Genomic DNA, 7,960 nt, shown 5'->3' with positions numbered 1-7,960 from the left:
TGTTTTGAGGTGTTTGATGGTGGTGAAAGGTATGGTATAAATGGAAGTCTCTCTTTCCAAGTCATTCTGCGACTTCTGAGCAGTGACTTGATTCAAGCAACTGTGGCATTTTGGTACGATCTGCAACACTGCCACTTTACACAGAGTTTCTGAATCAACATTCAATGGTTCCCACCATCGTGCCCTCAAGGCATCTGTACCTTTAATTGCTGGAGGCACATATTCCTGAAGGTTTAATCACATGAAATCCAACTTTCAACCACATCCCACCCATTCTCCTGTCACTGGTCACATTCACATCTATCCACTGTTTTCCTTAACTGTAATGCCAACAATCTTTTTTAAAGCAATTTTATAATTTATCGTCAACAAACATACAGCTGTGCTATAGATCCTTGATGGGTACAGCATCACACAATGCTCAATAGATTTAGTGGGCAAGTTATTGCTGAACTTTGCATGCACCATGCCATTGTTTCATGAGCATGGGCACTTTATCCCAACTAACATGAGTCTCGTTTGGTTTACCACCAGGAGTTATTGTATTGTTCTTTGCTTTGTAGATACAAAGCACACCTCTCGCCCAGGTAAAATTCTGCTTCGTTGTAGCAACCCTCAATCTTCAGGAGGGCAGAGGGCTATCTCTAGTTTCAAAGGCCTTGCTTATAGACTCTCAACAGCTTTGCACCACAATCTTCCAGGCATTGCGAGAGTGGTCAGAGGTGCTGGATTGCCTTCCCTGATACATAAATGAAGACTGCCCAGTTGGATGATTCCTGAGAACCAGTGAGCATGTTTTTGTTTCATTTATTACAAAATATTAATATCTGAAAAGTATTCAAAGGCAAAGACTGATTCTGATGCTCTCTTCTACCATAATTTCCCTCTTTTGATTATAGGATACTTCGATCAATATCAGGAGCTTAATCTTAAATTCCTTGATTTTTATGGACTCCACAAATATTTACACAATGTAAAATTTTCAAACTTCGACAACATCTGAATAAAAGCACTTTATCGATGTTATATTCCTAAAGAGGTTAAAATTGTTATAAGCTTTTCTCTGACATTGTAATTATAATTAAATACTTTACTTGTGCTGTGATTTTAGACTCTCAAGCAGACTACAAAAATCTTTAGTTCATTGTTTTCACCAATAGCCACGTTTTTTCAGGGTTAACATGCCTTTTCCATGTGGTTCAGTGTGGTTTTTCTGCTTAGCTCAACAAAGATTTTACAGCCATCTGAAGAGATTTCCTGGTAATAATGAGGCAAGCTATGTCAACACACCAAAATGTTGTGAAATTCTCAAAGAACAATTCAGACTCTGCGTTACAAGAGTTGCCAAGACCTGATTAAAAGTTACCATACTCAGAATATAATAAAAAAAGTACTCAAATTCTCAACACTTTCACAGATTAGCACGATACGGAGTATGAATTCTTTAGGAGGAATACATTTTCTTTATTAGCACAAGTAATGATTTAACAACATATTCAATCATTAAGCTTTTCCATAAGTGGACTAACATTTTTACATTGGTTCTCACTTATGTTCCAGAGGGAAGGACCCATGAAATGTTTACACCACATGAACTCATTAACAATTTAAAGAATGTAAACCTCAACAAGGTGACACTCAGCAAAGAGTAAATATCCTACTTTTGTAGATTGTGGAAATGTTCTTATTGTATAAAAAGATAAAACTGAAATGTAGCAAACCGTGACAAAGATGGTAACAGACATCAACAGGGTACAGACAGCTCAGGTGGGCAGACACTTCTCATTTGCAATTTAATGCAGAACAGTGGAATGTAATGCACTTTGAACAGGCAATATAAATGTAGTAAAGCAGTTGTAAAAGGGTGTACAGGAACAAAGATCTCTAGAAAATTATGCAAACAAATCTTTGTTGGTGACGGAATAAGTTGTTGAAGTTGTTGAGTATGCAGGATCCTGGGATTTATATGGGTGTACAGTACAAAAGTCTCACTAAACATTTATAAAATCATTTGCAGAGTAGGACGTTCAGTTCTGGATACCACAATTAGGGGAGAATAATGGTGTAGTGGTACTGTCACTAGTAATCCAGATGCTTAGGCTAATGCTCTGGGAACAAAGGTTCAAACTCCACCATGACAGCTAGTGGAGTTTGCATTCAATTAATAAAAAGCTCTTCTCCATTGTAGTAACCTTGAAACTATTATCAATGGTCGTAAAAATGCATCCAACTCACAAACTACCTTTTGTCACTTGTTTCTTTGGGAAAACAAATCTGCCATTCTTCCCTGGTCTGGCTTTTGTCACTCTAGACTGACTGCAATGTGGTTGACTCTTAACTGAAATGGCAAAGCAGCCATTCAGTTCAAAGGCAATTAGGAATGGACAACAAATACTGGCCATGTGGGCAACATCCAGATCCCAAAGAAAAAATAAATATCCTAGCACCAACATTTCTGGGTAATCCAAGATGGAGAATAGGAAAAAATTGAGAGTATAAAAGCTGCTCCTTTTTTGAGGTATTTTCAGTGTTGGAGCTGATTTCCTTGAATTCCAGGAGCAGTAATTACTGTTTTATAAGCTGTTGCACTGTTTTGGAACTTTGGGGAAAAAGAGATCAAAACAATGGCACTTTAAAAAGGAGGAAGACAGACAAAGGCAGTGACAATTACAACATTTAAAAGGCATCTGGATGGTTATATGAATAGGAAGGGTTCAGAGGGCCAAATGCTGGCAAATAGGACTAGATTTACTTAGGATATCTGGTTGGCGTGGATGAATTGGACCGAAAGGTCTGTTTCGCGCTGTATATCTTTATGATCTATAACTACTGAGCGCAGGGGCAATCAAGGGTAACAAACATGCCTTGCCAGTAATATCCACCCACATCCCATGAAAGAAAGAAAGAAATTAAGGTCTTCAGTTATGTGGAAAGGCTAGAGAATCTGCAGTTGCTATCATTAGAACAAAGACGGTTAAGGTGAGATTGGACAGAGGTGCTCAAAACTACATTGGGTTTTGACAGAAAAAGGTACAACAGCCAAATGGCATGACAGTAACTAATGTAATTAAAGAACACAGCCAATAAGACACTGATACTAATATAAGCAAAGGTTCTATTTTAGTTTTAGTTTACCACCTGTTCACTGCCAGCACTTCCTTCCACAATTGTTTATTGCCCCTGTAATCACAGATTAATTCTCTCCCCCATTCACTGATTAGGATCACTAGTGATTCTATCAGCATCAAATGCTGTAGAGAAACAAATGTGCAAATTGAAAACAGCCAGAGGAGCAGTTTATCACTGACTTACCCCATTCTACATAGAGGGGCAACTTCTGCTTGGTCACCCAAGAGTGACCTTTCAGAGGCAATTTAGGGGTTTCAAAACTGAATTTTCCCATCTCCTTCATGTGAGTCTTGGTATGTGAAATCTGTCATTATTTTCAAGAATGATTGATTTGGGTTTTTAATGGCTTACATTAATTGAAATATAAATTCTAATTTTATCTGATCAGTAGGAAAACGAATCCATGTGACTTGGCAACCCTTAACCAGGAAGCAGTACTGACATGAATTACTTTGGAAAGATGACCTGTACCTGGAGCTTTCCTCGGTGTCTTCCAGACATAAAGGAGAGGTACAAACAGATCGCTGAAAGGTTTAAGCAAGTAGTGTTCAGAAGCAGACACAAAAAGAAAGACATTATGTGAGAAGCAGCAGCAAACCACTCACTATGAAGCCAATTTAACTATTTGGTAGAAATGGAGACAGGAGTCATGGAAGAACTGTGCAAGCTGGTGAAAACCTGAAAAGCTGGGTAAATAGCTCAAGAGATGCTAAAGTGCAGGGTGGTTTGGGAGTAGTGGCCAAAAAATGACAGGGGTCTTATTCTTTAGTCACTCGGAAAAGAACTCTAGAAAGACGCATGATAAGGACTATTGTAATCCAAGAGAAAGATGCATGTCTTGTTAATATTAACTGTATCTGTGAAACCGGAATGTGAAATGTTGTCAAATAGGACCTCCAACCCACACTGTGAGAATAAAGAACAACAGGTGTGTAGCACCTCATGAAGGTGCAAGGAGTGAAGCAAATATTTAAGATTATGTAACATTTTATCTTTATTGTTTTGGGTATTCTAGGTGAAATTTATCTTGCATTTTGATACATCATTTTCTTGTTAATTCATGCTTAATTTGCTTTGGTTCTGATATGGATTAAAGTAGAAACTAAAATAAGTGGAATGTTGTTCATAATTTCATTTCAGATTTATTCAGTAGATTTTGTCATTTTGATTCATGTTTTGCCCATAATCAGAAGTTCACGTTTTATCAGGATACTTGATTTTTAGTCCAAACAATTCACACAATTTGCAGTCAAATCCCTAACAAGTTTCAACAATTAGTGAAAGTTCTAACAATGACAAATGTAAAAGTAAAGGATAAAAATTAGCACTATAAACCACTAAACTTGCCATTTCTCCATCAACAATCAGAACTTTAAAAATATTAATTTGAGCAGCACTTCAGTCATGGGCTCTGTTTTCATTACAAGTCTCCAAACATGAACTGCCACTGTTACTGTTTTTCTACCTAAACACAATGATAACCTAGTTTCCAAGGAAAATGTGCAGCAGCGGTTTGGTTAATATGTCACCGCACTTGGCTTATACAAAAGAATTATTCAAAATAGTTTCATTCAAAGACTAGAGGGTTTTTTTTATGCTTTGTAAACATTATGAATTAATTACAGGAATTATGCTTGCCGAACAGAATTTCGGCCCAATGCTTCACTAGAACACATAACAGAAGTGAATTTCACTTCAAAAGCCCACTTACAAAAAAACTGCATCAGAGCATCATAACATGTTGCAATATTCCAGTTGCAAAAATCGGTTATTCCCCTCTGTCCCTATCCTACCAAACTGAAGCAAAAAGAAACATACCACATCCGGAGAACAGACAGTTCATCTGTAGCACTTCAAGAAATCCTAATGTATAAAGCAGCATTCTGAAAAATGTAAACAGCTGAGGATAAAGTAGAATTGTTCCATACCAGATCAATGAAAGGTTGGTAAACATTTTAGGGAAAAAGTAAGGTGTTTGAAGTTCTGTGCGTTAAGTGTGACACTCTCCCTATCAGTACACAGACTTTTCATCAGCAAGTCCTCTGGTATGCCTCCTCAAGATGGCCCCAGGCTAAAAGATCAGAGGAGGAGGAGGGCTGTCCGCCAGACATGCAACATGCAGGCATACCAACATGTGGATCTACACTGACACTCATGCATCAAACTCTCAGCAACGGCTGGATTGTTCTACCATCCGGAAACTAAGGGAGTAAACCCTGATAAAATGGAGAGTGGAGCTCAAAGGTGCACAGATGTCAAAAGGTGTCACTTTTTCAGCAATGCCTGTAACCAAAGCACTGGCAGTTCTTCAGAGTCAACTGGTGAGGGGTGTGCGCGTCTGTGTGTGTGTGTCTGTGAGAAAGTGTGACCCTGACAGTTGGGCATCCTAGGGCCTCCATTTGTTTTGTCCAGGCTTGTATCCTGGAAGGAGCGTTCCAGTTTCACTGCAGAGAATGAACACACGTAAGTGACACACTTAACATAGGAGGCAACTGGCACTGTGCAAACTATCTTTTAAGCTGGAAGAATGCCATTGTTTTCTAACTGCCACGTACTTGTCAGGAGCCACAGTTAGAGACATGCATAATTTAGCTTTGAGGAAGAGGCTAGGAGTGAAAAGAGAAAAATCTCTTTTGCTAATTTTTTTAAAATAACAATTTCAAGTCAAGGCTTGATTCAATAATCAGATTCAATAAAGCCAGTTACAAACTAATTATTAGCATTTTGAATAGTTAACTGTGAGGCACTCCTTGAACTATCACCAGCGTCCCTCCTAACTTCAGCAGATTTTTTCGACAATCAGAGAAACAACCATTCTCAGCCTCTTTTACCAATCTCCTTCAAAATTACATAAATAAATGGGAGATCATTCCAGAAGTTTCTGGAGCAGGATATAGGTTACTAATTTTATCCATCATTTCAGACTTTTAAAAGCATAGCTTTGCCATCTGTAGTACATCAACAGATTGTCAAAAAAGGGAAATAACAGATCAACCAATAGTAATGGTGATGGAAATCAGCAATTTAGTTAAATAAAACAAAAATCAGAATTGGACAAAAAGTAGTCACTAGAGTGTGGTAGATCAAAACATGCAGATTTTTTGAAAATTCTTCTTGAATAACCCTCATGAGAAGCCATTATTAGAAACAACATTATAATCCAACGAAAGCAAAAGGTTTACACATCCAACCACAAAGGCACAATATCTCTACCTCATGTGTAAATCTCCACTTTGTCAAATATCAAAAACAGTCATAAAGCACCAAATAAAGCATCAGTTGTTTTCTTTTTTTGTCAATAGTTAAGTTGTACAGGCCACAAAGTTGGGATTTATTGTAGAGGCTTTTCTTTTAAACTTGCTGCTGCAGCATAAATTTCTCTCCAAAGACTTCCAAGTAATATATCATCTTTCACCACAGAAAACCTGGGCTCCTTTATCTCATTCATGATGATTCATGTTTATGATAAACTTATATTACATACCACTTCTATTCAAATTATATGTAGATCGAACTTGAGTTCTCACACCCAAGTATGGGCCATACTGTTATCACTTACTGGAAATACAGTTGAAATTTACTCTTACACAATTCCTTGGACAGGATTTAAAGCCCAGCTTTCAGCTAAGGTAAATTCTCAATTTCAACACACACTGAGTCACCTTTGATTAAGCAGAAGGGCGTTTGCACAAAAAAAAAGCTGTGAACAGGGATTTCCTATCAAAATAGGAGCCGGGTATAATAGCTACAGGATTATTGCTTATACTGGAGGAAGAAGGAAACTTCGATACACCAGAATGCCAGCATGTGTGGGTTAAAGTGAACAGATTGGCACCAGAGACTTCACTGGTATTCCCTTCAATACAGAAGACTAAGGACTCAACAAATTGAAATTTAAGACATTTAAAGGGCACTACCAGATGTCATAGGATGGTTAGGAGAAAAAGAAGTGCTTTCCTCTGGTGGGAAAGTCCAGAACAATAGTGTATAGCCTTAAAATTAAGAGTTGAGTCATAGTAATAGAGATGTACAGCACAGAGACAGACCCTTCAGACCAACTCATCCATGCCAACCAGATATCTTAGATAAACGTAGTCCCATTTGCCAGCATTTGGCCCATATCCCTCTGAACCCTTCCTATTCATATACTTATCCAGGAGATAGTAGGAAGTGCCAAAGCTGGAGTCTGAGATACCCCACCCATTGGAATCTACATTGTACAAAAGGCTACTTATTAACAGCCATGGTGTTCAGGGTAGTATATTAGCACAGATAGAGGATTGACTAATTAATGGAAGACAGAGTTAAGAAAAAGGGTACATTTTCAGGATGACAAACTGGAACCTGTGGAGTGCCACAGGGATGAGTTCTGGGACCACAATTATGTACAATCTATATTAATGACTTGGATGACAGAGTTAATGCAGTATTGCCAAGTTTACAGATGACACAAAGAGAGGTCGGAAGGCAAGTGGTGAAGATGGCACCTTCAGGACTTAGACAGGTTAAAGGAATGGGCAAAAACTTGGCAGATGGAGAATGTGGGAAAACGTGAGCTTACGCACTTTTCAGGAAGAGCAGAAGAGATTAATATTATTTAAATGAAAAAAGACTGCAGAAAGCTGTAGCATAGAGGGATTTGGGGGTCATTGTCCATGAGCCACAAAAGCTAGCAACCAAGTTCAGTGGGTACTCGGAAAGCAAATGGAATATTGGCTTTAAAAGTATAAAGTTAGAGGTCTTACTAAAACACTATTTATAAAAAGACTAATCAGACCACATCCAGAATACTGCAAACAGTTTTTGTCCCGTTATCTAGGGGAAGATTTAA

The 7,960-nt window shown here is 38.0% G+C and overlaps 1 pseudogene; it reads right to left on the bottom strand.

Annotated features, from left to right (window-relative positions):
* Positions 1-300: 300 nt before the first annotated feature.
* LOC109923602 lies at positions 301-705 on the bottom strand (annotated as a pseudogene).
* Positions 706-7,960: the final 7,255 nt, after the last annotated feature.

This window comes from Rhincodon typus, chromosome 4 (assembly GCF_021869965.1).
Source record: "Rhincodon typus isolate 14 chromosome 4, sRhiTyp1.1, whole genome shotgun sequence".
In the NCBI taxonomy this organism is placed as follows: domain Eukaryota; kingdom Metazoa; phylum Chordata; class Chondrichthyes; order Orectolobiformes; family Rhincodontidae; genus Rhincodon; species Rhincodon typus.
The sequence above is the reverse complement of the archived record's forward strand: the minus strand, read 5'-3'. Positions and strand labels throughout refer to the sequence as shown.